Genomic DNA, 22,668 nt, shown 5'->3' with positions numbered 1-22,668 from the left:
TCGTTCTGCTTGTGGAAACTCTTAGCGACTGAAACAATCTGATGAGCAAATTCAGATTCTCATGTCGCATGTCTCATCAGAATGGTTTGTGAAGCAGCTCTGTGAATGACACTCAGGAAGAAAATTTTTATGATTCAAGCTGATGAAAAGAGAAAAAAAAAGTACTTCTGTTAGAAATTCTGGAGAAAAAGCAAAAAGAGTGTGGAATGAGTTGGGGGAGGAATATTTTGTTAGCTTTTTACTTCTAGAATAAAGAAAAAATATGTCCAAAGAGAAAAACTAGGGGAAATAAGCAAATGTTCAGAATAAAATTGAACCTATAAGACAAGCCCCCAAATTAAAAGCTTTCCTATTATTTCTAGATCTGCAAGGATCTGAGTTTTGAATGAGGACTTTCAGTCATCGTTTCTGCTTGGAGTTGATGGGATCTCCTGAGTAATGGGATCATGAGTTCTGAAAGTTTGGAGTTTTCAGACCTTCAGGCAGGCCCTAGGAGCTACCAGACAAGCTGGATGGGAAAAGAGAAAGAACGCTTCACATAGCCCACCTATGTTTTGTTAGAAGATCATCAAAAGCAGTGTGTTTCAATGGAACATTTTGCTTTTGGTGAATCAGAATTTTCTGATCAAAATATCTTTAATTGCAAGATATTTGCCTTATCATAGTAAGTAGAAAATGTCGTAAGAAATTAGAAGGTTTGAGGGAATGGGGGACTTCCAGATCTGGATCTACCACTTGAGGTGAAAAAGCTCTAAAATGAACGGCTATCCCAGATTCCTACCTGTGTTCGAACACTCAGAGGGAGACATTAATTAAATGCATTTTACATGTTTCTTTTCCTGACTGGTAAAATGTCAGGCTTTGAATTAGCTTGACAATGACAATGCTTATGATTCAGAAATGGGAATTTGCTTTTCATTATTAAGAAAACGACTGTTCTCCAACACTCACTTAAAAAGTATGGAACTATCTCTACAAACACGTCTGTCATTAAATTCCCATGCTAGCATGTTCATGAAAAATTAACATTAAAAAGGAGACTACACATAATCAAAGAAAATCTATCTAATTTTCTCTCTGTGTGTGCATTTCCAATGTATTTATCTCCGGCAGCAGATAATACTCAATTTTGTATGACGTCATAGTAATTTCAAACAGACTGCAATCTCATAAACATGGGATTCTGCTGTACCTAACAGAACAGGGACAAAAAAGCCTTACTGAAAAAGAAATGTCAAAAGTAGTAGTGCAATGAACAGGGAAAAAAACCATCACTACACCTATTGCTATTATTTTCTTTAAAAAAAGACATGCACCAACTTCTCTTTTTCTCATTAAGCTTGCTCCTGCACGTAAATTGTTCTTTGAAGACCTATTTTCTCCTGTACTGGCTAAAATAAGCAAACCAGTTACAGTCAACAATATTCTGCCCACTTTGCCAGAGCCTTCATAATTTATGTCTAACCTGGATAGGAAAAGCCCTTATAAATTTCAACAAATGTCTCATTAATTAACACCCCATCTCCCTAAGCCACAGAGCAGCTGGTGAAAAGAATTGTGTAGGTTGATTCTGTAGATATAAACTAGGTCAACAAGAGGGATCCATACTCACTATTGCAGGCTGATATTTCTCTGGAGGGTATTAATAGTTTCTGGGGTCTTTCAGCTTAGACTCAAAACTATTCAAAGTCAACAGTATAAAGCTGCTCAGCCTATAGACTTAAGTTAAAGAAAAAAAAGAAGTACATTTTTTTCTGTGCAGTACAATGCAGTGGGTCAAATCCTGGAATCCTTTCTTACGCCTCTATCCAAGACAGTTCTATTGATTTAAGTGAAACTTGTGTTGTGACCTTTTTCTGGTTAGCACTTGATCATGCAAACTCCTTACTTTACTGATTACACTATATATTCATGGAGGGTCTGAAGTCCTTAGTCAGGCAAACACTTTCTTGTTGCCTGCATGATAAATTATCTACAAAGCATTATTCTCTGTTCATTTCTAAATACTCCTCAGCCTGTTCAACATGCTAATTTTAGGGTGATTTATTTTTCTATAACTGTGCATAACTCTAATAAAATGAAATTAAAAATACAAGGCGGGACTGTAAGGAATTAATATTACAGGTCTAATGAATGCAAATACTGAATCCAAGGTAGAAAATTGAAAGAGAGAAAATGCCTTGGAAGCATTTTCCTAACCATGTGCATGTAAAAACCTTGATTGAAATAATGTGAGGAGGCAGGCAGGCAATTTCCACCCATTCTTGTAGTTTTAGTACATCCTATACCATGATCAGATGTAGGAAAAGGAGAGAGTGCCTGAGCAGTAGCTAGCAGTTAGTCATACAAAATTAAAGCAGGATCTGATAGCAGGAGGAGTGAGTCAGTGGAGAGGCAGAACAGAGGAAGACTTTTCCTTGCTGGTAGACTCATTTCAAGAAGGTACCAAATTAGGAGTGCATGATGAGAATAAATGAGAGCGTGAGGGTGAGCATTCATCAGCGAAGAGGAAGAGCAAGTAGGGGATGTGGTGGAATGTGAAAACTGAAGAATAGTCAGGACTAAAGCCATAAAGCTCCTTGGAGGAGATAATCGTGACTCTAGTGAAGTCAATGGGAGTTTTACCATTGACTTCATTAGGGTCAGGATTTCACCCAGGGAGTGTTAATGTGATATGGAAAGAGACAGGACAACAGTGGAGATCCTCAGAGAGAGAGCATCATGGTCATAGCATATAACATTAGCATATTAATGGGTATGGCTGTTTTATTTTACAGCTCCGTATGAAGCATACAGACTATAGGAACTTCAAGAATACTAATATGTCCCTCATTATTAACTAATGTGCTGCTTGGAATCCTCAAAATAGAGATTTTTTTTCCCCCTGTATTTTCCTCTGCAGTATCTCAAGTAGAAGGTTGAGTCAGATTAATTTCTGTATTAAAAAAAAAAAAAGTCAGAACAAAAATCATCATGTCCAGTAAGCCTAATGTATTGATTGAATCCAACTTGGCCACAACATTTAATTGCAGGTCCATAATTATCTGAGGTTAGGAAAAGTTACATTATATTGTCTGAGTTAAGCTAAACAGATCAGGACTTTTTATCTTGAAAAAGAACAACCTAGGAGGGGGAGGAGGAGGTCAGATACAGGTCTTTAACATCCTGGCTAGCCTGGAAATGGCAAACAGATAATGAGTGCTCACTGTCTCTAGTAATCTAAGACTTAAAAGTCATCAAATTAAACTAGGAAGGGGTATATTAAAAATGAACAAGACTTCTCTTCTTGCAGCACAAAGGCAACTTGTAAAACTCCTTGCCACAAGACATAGGGGTGGTCAAATACTTTCAAAAACAATCTGTGGGGAAATTCATGGAAGAAAAATACATTGAGAGCTATTCAATGCATAGAGCTCTTCTCTTGTTCAGGAAGTTTCTGAGTCACTGAAGAACAGCAAAGTATTTTAGAAAAAAAATCCTTACATTGTTCCCCAGATATCTGCTGTTCGCTGAATTCACAGAGACTACACTAGGGTAATATGGGCCTTAGATTCAATGTGCTGCAGCAATTCCCTATTCTAAGACAACAGATAATTCCTTTTAAGATAAAGCCTACCTTTCAATTTTCCATTTTTATCAAAATTTCTTTGGGAAAAAATCTGCAATATATTCCTTCAACCTTTTATCCAGGATTCTGTAGGTTCCTGGTGAGGGAGTGGGGAGTGGAAGTGTCTGCAGATAAAAGTTGTATTTGTCAGAATAATTTCTCTAGGCAGCTCTGCAAGGTTTGGCTGTGCCACTGCTCGCTAAAAGGAGGCAAGTGTGCCAAGAAATCGACAGGTTTGTTGGCTGGGCTTTTGCCTTCTACTGGAAATTCACTTAGGAGCTAATCCAAAGCCAACTAAGTGAATGAAAAACTCCCATTAAGTTTAATGGGTTTGGGATCAGGACCTTAAATCATATATAGGCAGCTGAATCTGCCAGTTCTTTAAAGATGCATAAATTTACCTGCTATTCCCCAAAGTATAACTGCATCCCTCCAACACCTGTCTGATAGAACTATTGAATGTAATAAGAAAATCTTACAGAATCACAAGTAAGCTGCGAACACCAGACCGCCACCAATCTCTTCCCATGCTGAGATAGTTAGTACCTGGGACTACTAAAAAACAATAATCAGGGATGGGGCTGAGATATGAAATGCAAGTATTCCATCTGTCTAAACTGAGCAACTCGCAAAACATTAGCCAACTGCTAAGTTGCTTCTTTTCTACAAACTGAGTCATCCTCATCACACATTCCACTGGGTTTTAAATGATTGACAGGGAAAAAAGCTAGGAGAAGCAGCTATTTCTTTACATTTAGCTGGTTTGTCAGAGCACTTGAAAACTTCTGGATTAAGGTGAAAATGCTTAAGGATTAAGTGGGGAGTGAAAGGAAAGGGGATGACAACATTTTAGTGCTGTGAATTTAGAAGTCAAACAGACATGCTCAGGAGAGCTAGAGAGACCTTTACCAATATGCTGCACCTAATCAACAATATCATTTAGAATTTTCCACTTTATGGAGGAAAAAAAGCAATGTTTGAAGATTTCTCTCCCCGGTGCTCTGTCACATCAGGACCTTAATACACTCAGCATGTGCTTTGCAAAGGAGATTTTTGCAAAAAGCAAAGAGTGACTCTTTCCACCCAGGCAAAAGATATTAAAAGATGTTCATCTTTACAAAGAAGATTCTGTAATGACAGAAATAAATATAACCCCCAGAACTTCTGGAAGAGTTACTAGGAGCTCAATTGCACCAGAAAGGTGTGAATCATAACAGGAGATGTATGGGAAAGCATTATCCAAAGGGTAGTATTGATAATATTAACATTTAAAAGATTGCTGTGAATTGCTGAAGTGTTGCTGGTTACATGAATAACAGACAAAATGAAGATTATTTTTGGAAGATAATAGGAAAAATGTAGCAAGTTCTTCAAATACTTGAAGTAAGTTTAGAGACCTCATGGAGGAACAAGACAAGTAGGAGGAACAGGAAGATTTCATACTATCACTTGTAGGAAGATGTTTCTTTTCCAAAACCACTAGAGCTGAAAAAACAGAAATGGTGCGTCACTGGTTCTCAGCTCAGTTGTTTTCTTTGATGGTTGCTATTCAGAGCAAGTAGTTTATGCCCATTCTGGGACTGGAAACATGTTTATATCCAAAGTAGCATCATCATTGTAACTGAATAATTTATATTTAAAAAAAAACACAACCTTTGAACACTTTATAAAATAGTATACAGCCATTGCTGCGCTTGCTTTCATAAAAGCATAGCTACTCACTTCTTTAAATTCACTCCCTTGAAGATGTCTGCAGAAGTAATAAGTCTTCAATGAAAATGCCAGTGCAGCAGGCCACAGACTCTGGGCTGCAGTACAATATTATTGAGAAAGGAATAAATAAAGTTCATGAAATTAAAGCACATAAAATTATCCCGAAGCATAGAGGAAAAAATGCAGATTGCCAGAGGCAATTACTACGTGTGCAAAAAAACTGAGGAATTCTCAGCTGAATCAGTAAAGATAAGTTCAGGTAACACCCAAATATAGCATCTACGGTTTGGGCATCTCTGTGATCCCCTAGAATTTAAGCAGCACCATACATTTCTTCTCAGTGCTCCTTACAGCCTTGCATGGCTTCTGTCCCAGCTGCTTTACATGTCTGATGTTAAGTTCAATTGTTCTCATGCAGTGGAGGAGAGCAAAATGTAGTTTACTTTAATCTATGAATATGCAGTACTTTCAGTCAGATGAAACCTATCCTAAGAATGTCTTGGTGATGGTATCATCACTTTGACATCTGTTTCCTACCAGACCTAGAAAGACCAAATTCCCTGGCTCTGTCTGACCTACACAAACCAATCTGTACCTTTCCAAGCCCTCTAATTGACATGTAGATTCTTATATCCCATTTAAAAATACGGTGCCGTTATGTGTGGCATGATTTTTATCAATATTTCTATTCAGTCTGCATTTGGGGCCACAGAAAATTTGCCTAAGTATAAATAATGTCACTTGCTAATGTAGCTACCTGGCTGCACCCATCTATCAGGTTCTCAGCCATTTCCCCTTATTAGTAGTAAAGATATTTTATTCTTTTACTTTTTAATCCGCACATTGCACATGCACTTAATTTTACATGAAATATTGCACGTGTAATTAGGCATAGCTGCAATGAAACATTTGCATTCAAAAACCTCCTGCCCAAACTCACACAGTAAGGCAGCTGCATATTTGATACCAAGGTTTTCTAACAGAGATGATACATGATAGTCCATTCGCTGCTGGTTTTGAGTCTCCACTGTCAAATGCCCTGCTACAGTTAGAAACTGCACAGTAGGAAATTAAAACATGTTGATAGATTGGAAAGTTATTAAGCTTCCTTACAGTGTTAAACAAGAATTTACAAGAATTCACTCTCCAGATTTATCAGGGATATATTTACAGTACTTGAGTAAGTGTGAATATTACTCACTGGAGATATTTAGTCACATACTGTGTCTCTCTGAAGGGAGACCATATTGCACTAAATGTCTCCACCATGTTCGGTAATCTGAAAGATAAATCCTCGAGTGCTGATTAGTCATATATTGATACAGAACATCTATTATTTTGGGTCTATATGAAGATCTTCATCTCTGTAATATTAATTTCTTGGCTATCATCATAGTTTTTCTTAGCAACCATCTTTCTTTATAATAACTCAGGCCACCCAATATTGTTAAATTTCCTCATGTTCAGTGCCAGAAATGACACTGCAGGTGGGGGAGGTAAATCTTACTTAAATTAAATGGCTTGGTGTGGGCTTAAAACAAGAGCAGACATTGCTAAGGTTCTCTGTGAAGTTTTTTCAGTGACACATTTTTTAGAATTAGGGAAAGAACCAAGCTCTCATTTCAACACCTGAATGACAGAGGTTGCAATGTATCTTCCCAGTGACATGGTGAGATGGTGTCTTAATTCCAAATTATTACATAATATATTAGTTAGAACAAGATCCAGTAGTTAACATTAAATTAAAAAAAAAAAAAAAGAGTATTTATCAGTTCAGCTCCCACTGAACTCACCTTTGGTATCCACAGCTCCTCTTTGGTACCCATGAAAAAATGCTTAGGTCCTCTGTATTGGGTGTGTATTCTCACAGATCTAGATATGAAGCGCATGCAGCTATGGTGACCACAATGAAATCTCAATTTAATAAAAGAACAGGTAAAAGGGAATTTGGTCTTTCTGTAGATAATGAGAAATATCAGTTGGGCTTTACTTGATGCTCAAAGCCAAAATAACATCCTATAGCTGGAAGTGCTATAGGTAAGAGCAATGGTTAAGCATTGATTTTTGACCAGCCATCAGTGTGGCTGTAGATTTTTCTGTCTTTAAATCACAGTTGGGAATGGTATTCTCAAAACACTGTTGTTGAGTAAGAAAGAAGATTCCATGGAAAGTTACTTCTTTATTGTTCCTGTACTTTAGAGAAATATCATTTTCCCCCTTCTGTCTGCAGCCTGCTTATCAGGAGAGAAATTGTCATGTTTTCAGTTGTTCTTCATTTTTTTTTCTCTCCATTAAAAGACAAACAAACAACACCCCATAAAATAGCTCTACCCAGTTACAATGAATTCCACTCAGGGACCCTAATTTACTTCTCAGTTTAAAGGCAGTGTAAGTGTTTAAGGATAAGGAAAATTTATTTTTTACTGGAGAACAGACACAGGGAAAGCATCCACTGCCAGCTGCCCCAGTACTGCCCTCCTAACATCTCTCAGCTATGAAGCAGGAGTCAGACCAAGGGATGACAGTACCTCATTGCTCTGCCCTTTCAGTCCTTGTCTCTTAGGTGGTAGTGATCACTGTGAAGTAGGCAGCTCAGTGTATTTTGTGATCAGCTGTGTTAGAGAAACACAGCAATTAATTTCTCCTATTGGGCCATCAGGGGCTTCAAGAAGTTCATGAGCACAGTGAAATAAATGGCAAGACTCCCATTTTCTTCCATGAACTTTCTAGGGCAGAAATCAGGTTTTAAGGGCACAAGAGATCACATTGTCTGACTTGCTATAAAATCCTGGAAAGAGGCCTGTCCTAGGTTGGCCAGGTTGTGAATTGAGGCCACGGTGTTTTTCTTTACTATGTCCCACAGATAAGCATTATTTTCTTTGAACTGAAAGATCTAAATCTGAAAGACAGGGAGGGGGGGGTGGGAGGGAGGGAAAAGGTAAGGGAAATGGAAGTGGAATAGGAAAAGGATAAGGAAAAAAGAAAGAAAAAGAAAAAGAGAAATAAAAGAAAAAAAGGAAAAGAAAAAGAAAAAGAAAAAGAAGGAAAAAAAAGAAAAAGAAAGAAAAGGGGAAAAGGAAAAGGAAAAAGGAAAAGGAAAAGAAGAAAAAGACTACTTCTGCATTAAATTCAGCTGAATAGCAACCTACCATAATTTCACACACAAATCCAAACCTTTCCTCCCCTTGCTCAACCAAACTCCTGCTCCATTTTAGATCACAGAATGTTATCACCCCTGAGTTGAGCTGGCTGCACACTCGCGACCCTCGGAGCACTCAGGCCTGTATGAGACAAACCAGCTGTGCCAAATCCTGAACTGAAGCCTTTCCATGAGGTTCATCTGTTTTAGATCAAAGGGTTATAGGGCAGCTCTCATTGAAAAGTACTGGGAAAAAGAATCCTTAAACCTTTTGATTCCCGCAGTCCCTCAACCTCCAGATAAATTAAAATATTTAATCAAAATCTAATGGCAGTGATCTTGTTTGTACAAATGCTTTATTATCCTGTGCATTTTAACCACAATCTGCCTGGTTCCTAATGTGACCTAAAGAACCAGTCGGCATTTATTACAAATGCAAGGCAGTAAGCTTCTGGCTCAGCAATTAATCACTGACATGGAGGAATTTCTTCTCTCCAGGTGGGGAACCCATCCAAAAACTAAGAAAAATAATCGGGCTAATTAATTCTTATCTGCAAAGAGCAATTAGATAAATGACCTAAAAACAGGCCTGTCACCCCTAGTGAGGTGCTCAGCTTCTAAATAGAATAATATCTCTTTGCCAGGCCATCTCTGCAGTGAAATGGAGATCACAGAGAGGAAGGGGAAAAGACGGCATGTGGGGAGGGAATGGACTGATAGGGGAGTAGGTTAATTAGAGCTGAGACCAGGCACTGATATAAAAAAAATTAAACCAAAGCTCCGCACTTGGGTAGGTTTGATACGATCCCATCACCTTCACAGCTATGCCTTTGTGCATCCAGGGGTACTAAAGAGAGTGAAGTCGTGTCTCCAAGCTACTTTGGAAGACAAAAACCACTCACCAGACTTACTCACTATTGTGTTGCATTTCACCGCAGTGAGTGGCATCCCCGACACTGCAGTCTATTAACTTTGAACTGTGCAGCTCTAGAGTGGAGCGATGGTGCTGAAGTGAGATGCAGAGCACCATGTTTCAATTAGTTCGCTTTGCTGGTCTATTTTTTGGTTTCAGTCAGGGAATGTGCAGTGCATAGAGCTTCATAATTAATCCGAGCAGCACAAACAAGAAGGCAACAAAAGCATCTGTGCATCAGACCTTTGGCCATCCACATAACACCAGCAAGATCCTGATGTCCTCTCAGACAACTCACAGTCTGTCAAAAGCCAGAAATGGCGATAGGAGGGGAGAAAAGACTTTGGGACAGTCTAATATTCAAAATAACATTGATTTGGCAGCCCTCCCCCGATTAAAATGTTTCCTGTTTGAGAGCAAGACTGTGAAACATCCCTATTTGTATATAAGAAGCCATGTCCCATGTTGGCATATGTCTTCCTTGGTCAGTGTGCAGCTAGGTATTGTTTCTCTGATCCTGCTGTTCTGCCTGCTTAGATCATGATACAACGCCATTTCTGATGGTAGGAGACAAAGAGAGATGCTGAAGTAATTGATTCAAGCTTATCTAAGTATTTACAGAAATAAGCCTGAATAACTAGACATAAAATACTGCAGCAGTCAGATTAAGACAATCTACTCCAGTTACAGTTAATCAGGGTTTTAGCCTCCAAGGAGCTGATTTGAGACTAATAAAGTGTTTTCCAGTTCCCAGCCCCCATGTCAATCTCATTCCTCCTTCCTTGGAGCCATTAGCACAATACCAAATACAAATGTAAATAACAAGTCTGCAGGTAGCTCATAGATTTGCTCTGTTTCCAAGCTCCAAAGCCTCTTAAAGTGAAAAAAACCACTATCCCAAAAGCCACAGATGTTGGTAAGAGACCTTTATATCTCTCTGAGAACTTGTGTGACCAAGTTTCCTACAATTTATACAAAGCAGATGCCTGCTTAAATGCTTTGCTTGGAGCTGTCATGGTTCCTACATTGAAGTAGTTAACAATAAATTATAAGGACTAATGGATTAGATCAAGATGCATGGAAACACTGTATATATTCTTAAGAACATTCCACCTCCAAAAAAAAACCCTAAAACTTTGAGGGTTTGGAGAAAAGATATATATTCCAGATAAATACTTTGCTGCTTATATTGGCCAAAATGCGGCAGCACAAAAGCAACAATCTGTGCTTAAACACGAAGGAAGAGACATGCAAATCTCTGTCACTTGGGGTTTGTATTTCTTTTTACATGATGTTAACATGAGATTCAAGGAAAACCACCATCCACAGGTTGCTAGAGGATCCTTTTATAAGACCGATGCTTGTGTTGCAGATCACGGCTCAGGCCCAGGCCTGAACTTTCACAAGACTGGGGATGTTTAGTGGAGAAGGTTTCTCTTTCTGCTTGCCGCAGAAGTAAGGGTCATTGCCAAGCTTCTGCCCACTTTATAAACCATAACAGAGTTCAAAGTGTAAGAATGAATAAGCTTGAGTTTGGGCCTTTTCTTGGATAAACCAAAATGGACTGGGCTCCAGGGATAGGCTGTTGAGGAATGCAGACTGGCAAACTGGCAGATTGATCTGAAAAATTCTCTCTTTTTTTTTTCCTTTTGGATAAGGTATAGGAAAATTCTCAAGAAATTTATATTCTGATAAGAATGTTGTCCACAGACAACACCTGCTAGTAATGCTGGCCCATAAAAATGCTGAATGACTCTGAAAACATCCATGGCAAGTCAAAAATGAACAGTGGAGTTTGTAGGCAGGTTAGCATTTGCAGATAGTGGTTTTTTTCAAGAAATGCCATGGGACATTCTTCAAAGTTCCCAAGAGAAGGATTGAATGATGAAGATCAACATTACCATGCCAAAAGCTATTTCAGTAATGATGTAATTGAATTTAATAAAGAAAAAAAATAATAAAAGGGAGAAGCCTTTCCATCTGCACTTTTTCAGCTAAGGTTCTTCCCTTCTATTCCTGAGCCTCCTCTAACACTCACAAGAAAGGCCAAACTGAGGCTCATTCCTAACTTACCTGAAGTACATTGACTGTAAACTATTGGTAATACCCATGCCTGCAGCAGATATTTAGGGCTGCTTGGAGCAGAAAATAGTAGGAGCAGCTGGAATGTAACGTTCAGTCTCTAATTCTCTGCAAATGTCTGCAAGGGTACAGTTTCCTCCAAGTGCTGTACAATGTTTTGAAGCCAAGAGAAATAACTTTTTTTTTCTTGCAACCAAGTCATTTATGTTTAATTTATACAGAAATAGGTATGGTCTCCTTCAGCACCAGAGCGTTGGGGTGTTTTTAATGAATAACTTATAAGAAACAGTCACCTGCTAACAGGTCAGCCTCCCTTTTGTGTTTCATTCCAGTTTCATTAGTAAAGAAAAAAGGCCTTTGATTGGATTAATGGAAATAAAACCGCAGGGACTAAATTATAAAGTATCCAGTGGTTATTTCTAGTAGCTCCTACTTGCAACCATGTTTTCTATCATCTCAGGCTCAAAGCTTTGGTGTTTAAATACATCTGTCTTAGACTGGAACATGGGAAAGGTTTTGCTTTAGCAGAAATAGCATTTCATCTTTTTCTCTGCAGTGATTCAGCTGGGCAGACACTGCTTTTATGGGGAACACCCCTACGGGATCGCTGAGCCGCTGGGAATGCTCTCAGTAGAAATTGTGCAGTGGACTCGCTGAGCCTGTTTGTTTTTTTCTCCTCCTCGTATCCCTTCACCACCACCACCACTGTCCAGTTATTTTTATTTATGTATTTATTTAATGTCATTGAAATGGCATTATCTGGAGATGGCTACAGGCAGGACGCAGAGCCATATGCTCAGCCTAACTTACATAAACAGTGTCCTGGGTGACAGCCTTTCCTAGCCCATCTGCAGCTGCCAGGGAATCCATTATTTTTCTGGTCCCTGGGGAGAAAAAGTTCTTGAGCATCATTACTCCTAGGCAAATGTAACTGACTCTACCATGCACCCTAATTTGCTTGCCATAATTATAGGTCGCTCACCCCCTTTTGCAATTTATAAACCCTTTTTATTTATTTTTTGTACTTATCAATAATGAATGGAGGCTAGTGAATCATGGGGCTGTAATATCTGAATATTATGAAAATGCTAATAACAAGGTATCATAGGCAGCAGCACCCAGGTCTTATCAGCTGGTCAGATGCTCTATTAAGCAGCCAGTGAGGAGTTCAAGCAAATTGGTTATGTTAATGTCCTGTAGTACTTAGGGAAGATGAGGAGTTAGCAATTAATTTTTTTCTTCTTCTTCCCAGGCTGCAAAACGACAGGGCAAATTTATATTCCTCCTATTCTATGGGACCCCAGCTCAGAAGGGGGGCAAGGAGGAAATGCAAGCGTCTAGCAAGAGCCTTCTAAGATCTAATTGAATGATGCAACTGCAGAACTGGTGGGAGGCCAAGGGGTTGAGCAAGGAATAAATAAATAAATATATAAATAAGCAAGCAAGCCCCACAACAATGGGAATGCCACACTCTTCCCCATTCATTCAGCTGACAGTGCTTTTGCAACTTAAACCTGTTTTATTAATTATGTTTGACATTTCCTTAATTAGTTTCATTTACATCCCATCAGCCCCTACCAGACGATTGCCCCATACATCATTTCACCAGAGGACTGAGATGCCTACAGAATTACAAAAACACCCTCCCCCCCAATCCCCAGTAACTCATTGCTGTACACTTCATGGATTTTTGAGAATGAATCCTTTCACCTGCTATGTTTCTTAAAATATATACAGATATTTTGTCATCTTTTTAAAAGGATTATGACGTTTTCAAAGGCACACGATGCTGGACTAAATTTCTATTTTTGTTCCTTGCACACAGTTTGCTTTGTTTTACAGTTCCTGTATGTCTTGACATTGACAAAGTATGGACTTTACTGAGGAATCCCTTTATGTGGACCCTGTCCTAGCTCCACTGAGCACTGCTAGCCTGCCCCAGATAGCTCTGCATACTCATAAGAGCTTCTTTTAATTTATAGGCACAGTCCTGTTGTCCCCATAGTTGCTATCTAGTTTTCCATGTATTGATTAATTTCCACAGGAGACCTATGACAGATTTTTTTACAACTTTAGTAAAAGGATATGTTGGTTATTTCAAACCAATTTCCCAAATTGTGCTCTTGCATCTTTGACCTTCCTCTCCATCCAACCATTCCATGAGCTGATGTATGCAGATTTTAGCCTGTAAGTCATCCCTTAGCATAAGGATGACCAGGTGATTTGGGTCTGAAAGATTCTGAGTCACCATCCTTTGGGTCTGCATGAAGGACCTCGTGCCCCATCGAAGCAGCCAACCCTGAATCCCAATCTGAGAGCCAGCCGGTACAAAAATGGACATAGTGCTGGCAGATGTCTGGTGCCCAGCCCAGCTCTGCTGTCCTGCACTCAGCATGACAAGACTGACTGCTCCTAACTGGGGTACAGTGACAACCTGTTTGTGCTAATCCCAGAACGTGCTACCAGGAGCTGTCATTTCAGAGTCATCACACTCTCTATTGATATCAGTGAAGTTAATCATGCAGAAGGAAAAAGCTTGTATGAAAGCAGATAATTATTCCCCCGTTCCTTAATAATGCATACAAGGGAAAGTGATTCTCATTGTCTTGGCAAACTATGACATTTCAGCACATTTTCTGCTTAGTGTTGATGTTCGGGCATCTTTATGTTTCCCGGGTCAGAGTTGGTGCACTGAGAAATACGCACAAAGAGAGAGGTTTCTTCCTTGTGGACTGCCGTCCTTCAGATACAAAGCCCTTACTTATTTTGAAACATAAAAAAAGTGACACTGTGGAACATACTGATAGTAAGTAACTTGATAGCCCTACTTTCTTTGGGAAGTTCTAACTAATAAGTTAGCTGATGAGTAGTTGTCTCTACCCAACAAACTGTTGGATGTTAGGAAAAATTTCTTCTCAGAAAGAGTGGTGATGCACTGGCACAGGCTGCCCAGGGAGCTGGTGGAGTCACCGTCCCTGGAGGTGTTCCAGAACTATGGAGATGTGGCACTGAGAGACATGGTCTAGAGCGGTCACAGGCATGGGTTGATGGTTGGACTAGATGATCTTATTGGTCTTCCCAACCTTAAAGATTCCCTTCCTCTAAGAGGAGCCCAAATCTTTGTAACAGAGCACAGAGTAGGGATCTGCAAGCTCAAGCCTTCCCAATACAAGTACCAGATGGACTTGCAATCCCCAATAAAAGAAATATTCATGCAACATATGGAAATATATTAACTGAAAGAAAAACACTCAAAGAAATATTGATGTGCTTACTTTCTCAGTGGGGCTTATTTGGTAGGGCAAAGCCAGCTTCAGTGTCTCTTAACCGCATTTCTCAGCCCTTTTGGCTCTGGGATCAGGTCATGCAAAGCCAGGCAGATATTTCTGTGCATGCAACAAGATCCAGATGTTACAGATACTCCTGGTCCTCTGTCCTGCCCAACCCTCCTGTGGCTGAACCTAGCCCAGGTTATAAGCAACTGTCTCCTCAACTACAGTTTGCTCAGAAATTTAAGCCTTTGTTTTAATAAAATTCTCCAAACGTTTGATCCTTGAAGGAGAGGCAGAGGGGAGAAAACGGAGGAATAGCACTCGCAGTTCACCTTAGAGGTTATTACATCTGCACTTTGGGAAGCTAGCAGACGTCAGGGCTGGAGTTCCACAGTTGGACTAGACATAGAGGAAAATCTTGCAATTTGTTCTGAAACCGGAGAGATTTCACACTATTTTGGAATCCTTCCAGGTAAAAGCCATGTCTGGGACCCTATCCAGATTTTCTGCAAAGCAATGGCTGTTTCATTTCCAGATCATTTCAATCCTCAAGATCAAAGGGAGCCTGATTTTAAAAGCAGGAATTAAGTACTGGCGAAGAAGAAGGCAGTTTTAACTGTGCTGTAATCATGCACATGATTTGCAGAGAAGTTTAGTCAAAAAGTTTGGGGCGGGGGGGTTGTTTTGTTGTTCGCCTCTTGCTTCATTCCTTTCCTTGTTCTCCCTTATCTTTGATCCGAGCATTTCCCCAAGACACTGCGAGAACAAGGGTGTGAGACGAATACGAAACAGATTGTGGGGAAAAGGTTGATAAGAGGCATTCAGTAGTTGCTGGTGTTTTTCTTTTTCAAGAACGCGTCTCAGAAGCAGTTCAGAGGAAATCTGGAGATATGAAGACAGGGGATGAAATACATATCCCAGTGGGATCACAAACAGCCCTGGGTGTTGTTCTGCAGGCTCTTGCTTCACACAGTGGTTCTTTTTGAGCTGGGTTGGCTGCTTTTTAATAATGTCCTCTTCGGTCGTTGATGCTCTTTCATGGCACGTTAACCTCAAAGGGTTTAGATCATTTCCCAGCTTTCCTGTTTGGATTCCCCTACACGCACATGAACACAACCCCCAAACCCTCCAGTTCAATTATGCACATTTGAAAACCTCCATGAAAATAGTTCAGTAGATTTAACAGATGCTGCCAGGGCTTCAGATATATCTGAAATAGCATCAAATGGTAAAAAAAAAAAAAATCAAAATATTTTTCTGTCACATGCTGTCATACATTGTCAGGGAACCTTGTGCTGTAGCTGCAGTGAAGTTGAATCTGATTAAAAGATCAGCAAACAAGGCAGGTTGAGGGGATTTGATCTCATCATTGCTATGCCTGGAAATACCTGTCATCTTCTAGGTTGTCCTGCACTGTGACACTCTTTCTTATCCAGTTTGCCTATGGACATTCATGGTGACATTCTGTGGAAGCGAAACAGGGAAGAAACAAAAAGAAGACCTGATCCATTCCAGTTTTATTTTCAAGTCCTGTGTTATTATTCCTCTGAGATCAAGCCTAAACATAAATACTAATTATCAGAGCTACAGACAAATGAATAATTTGATGTAAAACAATCCTGCTTCATTCAAATGAGAGTGGAGGTGAAATTAGAGCTATGCAGGATATTATGTTAAAAAGCACACACACATATACACAAAGAAAGAAAGCAAAATGTCTAATTTTAACGTAGTGTTGTTATCTGTGATTAATGATTTCCGTGGGTGTATAACTCTTATGCAAAAATGCCATGTAATCATGTACATATTTGATTAAATAGCTTAATTTGTGTTCATTTAAAAAAAAATAAAATAAAGCCAAATAAGCTAGATAATGAGTGGGCGTGCTGTAGGAAAAGCAGATGGGATTTGAGGCGCTAGCTGCGTTCAAAGGAAGCCACCAATTTCACTTCAAGAATATTTGCGTATGAAAGCTGATATTTTCTAGAAACATTCATGAGTAGAACACAGAGGGATATTTTTGCCAAATTCTGCTGTTTTTAATGAAGGCACACAGGGAAAAAAAAAAGTTCAGCTGAGATGGTTCAATTCCCACTCCTTGGGAAGAGCATCTTTATTTATTTATATTTCTGTGTTGACTGGGAATATTTTCTTTCTCTGAGTCAATTATACCTAAAGAAACCTTTTGTTTACTTCTGAGCTTCCGACAACAACCTCCTCTTTCTTTGCCATCACCTGTGGCATTAAATACATAGATTTCATCACACAATAAAAATTAGAAAGACACCACTCCACACTGGAAATAACGGGATTTTTTTTGTGGGTAAATCTGTGTAAATCACAGTGTCAAAAGAATGGACAAAGCTTTAATGTGGCTAATAAACACATCACTCTGTTTTGTGCAAGGGGAATTTTTATGAAAATGATCAAATAAAGTAATAAAAAAGAAGGGGCTTCCCCTCTGGGTTTATGAGCTCTCTCGTTACACATCATGTATGACACACTGACTGGCAGAATATATGATGGACTGTCATACACTGCAGAATGACTTCAATTAGGATGATAAGATGACAAGTTCCCATAGTTCATATATGGGTTGGCTGTGTTATATTTTTACAACAGGGTTCTTACTTTGACCTCTTTCTTTCTAATGTTTGATACAAAATTTAAGGGGCTGGTTGAGGTCAGAGGAGACAAAATGTGACTTATGTTGGGGGTGGGAGAGGAGGGCCGTTTGTTTCTTTGTTTGTTCTTCTATCCATGGAAAGGATCCTGAAATTCAGTGTCTGACTCACTATTAAAAATAATTAATGCCAACAGTTCAGCCCACACGCATAACTCCAGAGTAACAAACCAACAAGTGCAGCCTGCCACTCACGACCAACTGCAAAAATCACACAACCTACAAGCAAATAAGGAGGCACAACAGGCAACACAACACATAAGCCAGCATCCACAAGTGTCACCATGAATCGCTTTATAGTCCTACCCATGGGATCACAGAGCCAGAAATACCTTCATCTCCACAAGAAAGAAGCTGACATCAGGCTGATGAAGACACACTTGAAGAAGCAGAACACCAACATAATTTGCAGGTAGTTGCAGGGTTGTCCAAAACCACTGGTTTGAGACAGGTGGGAAACTCTGCTTGAAGAAAGAGTGGTATCTGATGGATGTCCAGGTGATGTTGTTGGCATTCTGAATCACAGGGGGGAAAAGTGTAAAAATTCGAGTTGGTTAGAACATTACGAATGGTTTTGAGATTCTGGGAAAATTCCCATTTGAAAAAAAAAAATCTATAAGATCTTCCTTTGGGGCTATGTTACAGTTCTTTAAATATGTTCCACTGGTTATCGTGATCAAACATTGCTCTTGAAGGACACACATGTAACGGTAGTGCATCAGGATCAATCTCAGTGTGCTTCTTCTGTGGCAGCTATAAAACAGACAGACTGAAGATGGAAACCTATTCATTGTCCGCAGGGCAAAGCAGGCTCCATCATAGCACTGATCCCTGAGACCATCATCTCCCTGACCCCAGGGATACTCTGGTCAGACAGCGTTGCCTCATCAACTCAGAATCTGACCCAGACATTTTACATTGTGGCATTATTTGAGACAGTCCACTAGCCTGCAAAAGCAAAATGTTTTCCAGCGGAAGATCAGATATTTTCCAGGTGGTCTATTCTGCAGATTCAGCGTTATTGCAACAGATTTGCCTTCAAGTCAAAAAATTGCTTGTGTACAAGTCTCAAAAGCAAATCAGTAAGTGGAAAGAGCAGGATAATGGAAGCACTTATCACTGAACAAAGACAGAGGTTTGGTTTGCATACATTCAGGTGGGAATGACTCTGACTTTGAAGAATGACACGTGTCATGAAATAGCTGTGCAGAGGAATATACCTCTAACATGACGAAAAAGAAAAGCCTCGCTAGGTAGAAACTGAATAGCAAAACTCACTGCACTTCTCATAAGCCACAAATATCAGTAGTTACCAGGAAGAATTTCCTTGGCATCTACTTCTTGGGATAAATTGAGGTCTAAATCTAGACTAACGTGCCCAGAAGCTCCTTGTGGAGGAGAAAAAGAGAAGAATAAGGGTGAAAAATTCAGCTGAGTTTAATCTGAACAGTGTATCCATCACCAAAAATGATACAAATCAGCTATTACTGGATCATGCAAAAGCAACTCCACTACCTGTGATCCTTCCTTTGCTTTCTAAACCTCTTTTCAGCCTAGCCTAATGAATTGTCAGAACTGTCAGACAGCTCCAAGGAATGACAAATGTCTATGATTTGCTGCTGCTGCTGCTACTTTGCTGAAAACACCTGATGTATATAGTCTTGAAATCCTGTTTTGTGTTAGAGGCAAGGGTAAGCTGAAGGAATTGGTGTACGTGTGGAGTTATTTTCTTTCATTTTGTGTGTATGTAGCCTAGTGAGAAGAATATGATAAAATAAAGTTCAGACTGAGTATTAAAGCACTCCCAAACCAAGAAATGTCCAAAAGGAGGCAGAAGATTCAACCCCAGCCGTGGTCCATTCTGAACGTTTTACAATTCCGTATTTAGCTATATGATTTCATATCACGTATAATAACTGTCTGTGACCCAGTGTAAAACTTGCAATGATATATCCCCATACTTGTATGACGTTTTCTTCATCAAAATTATAGATAGTAAAACACAAAGCATTCTAACTCCACAAAGAAATCTCTGACAGACAATAAGATCAATCAAATAATTAATTTGACAAATATCAGAGTCTGAGTTATACAGGCTCCAAACATTTATTAACTTGCAGCCAGATTCTGTGAACATTTGTCATTGACTTAAATGGGTCTAAGATTTCACTTCTTGACGAGTGACAGGCCCTGATGGGTATTTAGTCATTTCTGCTATACCAGATTGGCACTGTACTTAATACATTTGCTAATTCTGTCATAGAACTTACTCTCTATAACGTTCCTCTGTACCTTGCCTGAAGAAACTCTTGTGAATTTGTCCTTTGAATAACACATACAGAAAAACTATAGTTTTGGGAAACAGTGGGATTCTTTTGCCTAATTATTCACTTGTCCAGCACATTTAGAAAAGGCTTCTACTGACTGGAGAAGAGTTTTTGTCGCTTTGGACATAGTCAGAAGGTATTTTCAAAAATATATCCTACATTATCAGGTCAGTTGAATGAAGTTATGAGAAAACTTCATGATGTGAGTACCCACTAGATGATAATTGCAAACATGGTTCCATCCTTGAAGAAAAGGCACACTCAGAACTTGATCTGAGTAAGATTTGGAGGGTCACAAATTGAGACTGCAAGAGAAGAAACAAAGTCCTAGAAAACTGAACCGACTCCATCAACAAGCAAGGAAATAAGTGGATTATTCCTCTTACCATCATGAAGTGAGGTTATAGAGCGATCTACCTGGGGAGTGATCTACCTGGGGAGCTGATCCAGATTCAAATGGCTGCTAAAAGTAGGACCTTTAATGAGAACCATGAGGACATTTTGTCGTTTTTCTCATTTCCACCTGGGGGGCAAAATAAGTGTTGCTTGTAAATCAAAGCACACTCCCAACCACTGGTCTCCAAGTTCACACAGTGATCGCCCTGATTGGTGGAGCCAAGCATGATGCTTCGAAACTGGGAACTGAGGCTGAGCTAAGTCTCAATGTTTTATCAATTTCTTTAAGGTTTTGGGCTCTCTGCAAGCCAAGAGCATCAGCCAAATGTACTTCACGAGGAATCAGGCCTAGTCCAAACAGGAAGTACTTGCCTAATCCTCATGAATTTGATTAGAGTGGAACTTGGGAGAAGCATCAACTAATTAATCCATTTCCATGAAAGACAGCAGAACAGAAGACCTCTGTGCTGTGTGTCTTGCAATAAGAAAACACCAGAACACACTAGCACAGTTGCTATATTGGTCTGGCATATCTGCAGATGGTACTACATCGTCATCTCTCTAGGCATCGCATCAATGAACACTTTCCTCCTCAAACCACTTGTCTGAGTCTCCTCATTTTACAGACAAAGAACCGAGGCACAGAGAAAACAGGTCAAGACCTCCAGGATATCAGATTCCTTGCATCTACTGAAATCAAGAAAAATCAAGGCTTTAAATAAGGGTTAAATACAAAGTAACCTAAAGAATATGATCCAAAAGGCTTTACCCTTGGGGGTCAGCAGCAATAAACAAGGAAGTGGAAAAGAGGCCCCCTATACAATAAGTGATTGCCTAAGTACTGGGATAATGCACCTTCTCCACCATGAAAAGATGTATTATCAGGGCAAAGTGCCTGCCTCGTTGAAGATACTGGGTTATCTTCACTCTCCATGTCATAGGAAAAGCAGATTGATGGGACTAACAGTGGATCTTACAGGGCATCTGCTGTGGTGGATAGTGAGGGGAGTACGGTGCCCACCCAGCTATGGGAGCTGAGTTCCTGCTAACAGCCACAACAAGAGGCAAGAGGAAGCTCTGAGATACACTGCAGGGCCGGTAGACGCACTGTAAATGAAGATGTGCATATCCAGACAGGAGGAATAATGAGAAATAAATGCCAAAGAGATTACTGGGTTCCTCTCTTAGATTAACTCTGGTTTGACAATGGTTGGATTTTGGGAACTCCTCTGTGATTTAGGAATAAGCATTCTTCTCTAAGTGGCTTAAAACTCATTGCTATATCATCACTCGCTGTTGTCAAATAAATAATCATGCGAAATCAGCTGCAGAGAAAAGTCTCCTGTAGAACAGAGTTCATGCATGACATGTGATATATCTCCTCAAAGGGACAGATACATCTTTCTTACAGCCAGCATGCAGCTTCCTTCACTGCACCTTCCCTTCCATCCAAATCACCTCAAATAAATGTGAGTTCTGCTGTGTTCACAGTAATTCCTTCATTTTTAAACACATAATGGAAATGTATAACTAGTCCTCATAAAAATTTATATCTCAATTCGTCCCTTTAATTTATAACAGGCCCTCCAGGCAGTTATTATTCAAACATTAATAAAATGCCTATGGATCACCAAAAGCATCAATTTTCACATTCACCTCCCCTTCTATTTGTACATATATAAAGCCAGATTAGACTTAATGCCACTTCTGTGTCTAACAACAATTACGCCTTTAATAAGATAGGAACAAATGATATATTATCTTAATCATGTTAGGAATTTGAGTTCTTTTTATGAAACAAAGTTGAATTTTTTATGCCCTTTGTGACAATTGTTACTTAACAGCCTATATGTTTGGATATTGCAGTTTATGCAAATGTTCATGTTCTATAAATTTTAGATTTATCTCCATTTATCATTCCACATGTTCTAATATAGAGACATTATGGTTTAGCATGTGACTCCGCACACAGTCTAAAATATGATTAGGACACCTTTCATTTATTTATACCACAGAGAAAAGGATAGAGGGGGGAGAACACCTATTGCAAGGGCCAGATCCTCGGCCTCCATGAAGCGGAGCTTTGCAGAGCTGTATCTCACTGCACTGACATAAATCCATCTGATAATTTGCTCTTTCATTTGCTAACAGTCAAATTTTAAAGGATTAAAGTTTATGAGCTAACCCAGGCTTCATTCTGTGTTCTAAAAGCAGTTGCCAACTCACTGTATATCACATTGTAGAAACTTTTACTCATGAGAGTAATTATTGCTAATATGGGCTCTCCCATAGAGAGAAAAGGAGATCCTCTGCACTCGCAGTAGTTTTGGTTTGAAGCTCATTTAAGAAGAACAATGATCATTTACAGCCATAAAAATACATAGGAAGGAATTCCCTGTGATTTCTCATTTTTCTGTCGGGAAATTTAAAGCCTCTTGAATTTGGAGAGTGGGAAATGTAGATCCTAGGTCACAGTTTGATTCTGCGTAAATCTCTACTGTTGTGTTGACATCCAAGAAACGACATCAATTTACAC

General features: G+C 39.4%; 1 long non-coding RNA gene across 4 annotated transcripts in view; it reads right to left on the bottom strand.

Moving 5' to 3' along the window:
* Positions 1-22,668, bottom strand: part of LOC110403795 — a 101,719-nt gene that overhangs the window by 31,208 nt on the left and 47,843 nt on the right. For 3 of the 4 annotated variants that reach the window (XR_002441833.1, XR_002441834.1, XR_002441836.1), the window contains 2 exons: positions 17,742-17,924; positions 12,294-16,190 (listed from right to left, as the gene is read on the bottom strand). This is a non-coding gene — a long non-coding RNA (uncharacterized LOC110403795). Of the gene's footprint in view, positions 1-12,293; positions 16,191-17,741; positions 17,925-22,668 lie in introns of those variants that run through there. The other variant, XR_002441835.1, reaches the window with a different exon arrangement.

This window comes from Numida meleagris, chromosome 9 (genome assembly GCF_002078875.1).
Source record: "Numida meleagris isolate 19003 breed g44 Domestic line chromosome 9, NumMel1.0, whole genome shotgun sequence".
Taxonomy (NCBI): domain Eukaryota; kingdom Metazoa; phylum Chordata; class Aves; order Galliformes; family Numididae; genus Numida; species Numida meleagris.
This window is presented reverse-complemented; position numbering and strand designations above follow the sequence as displayed.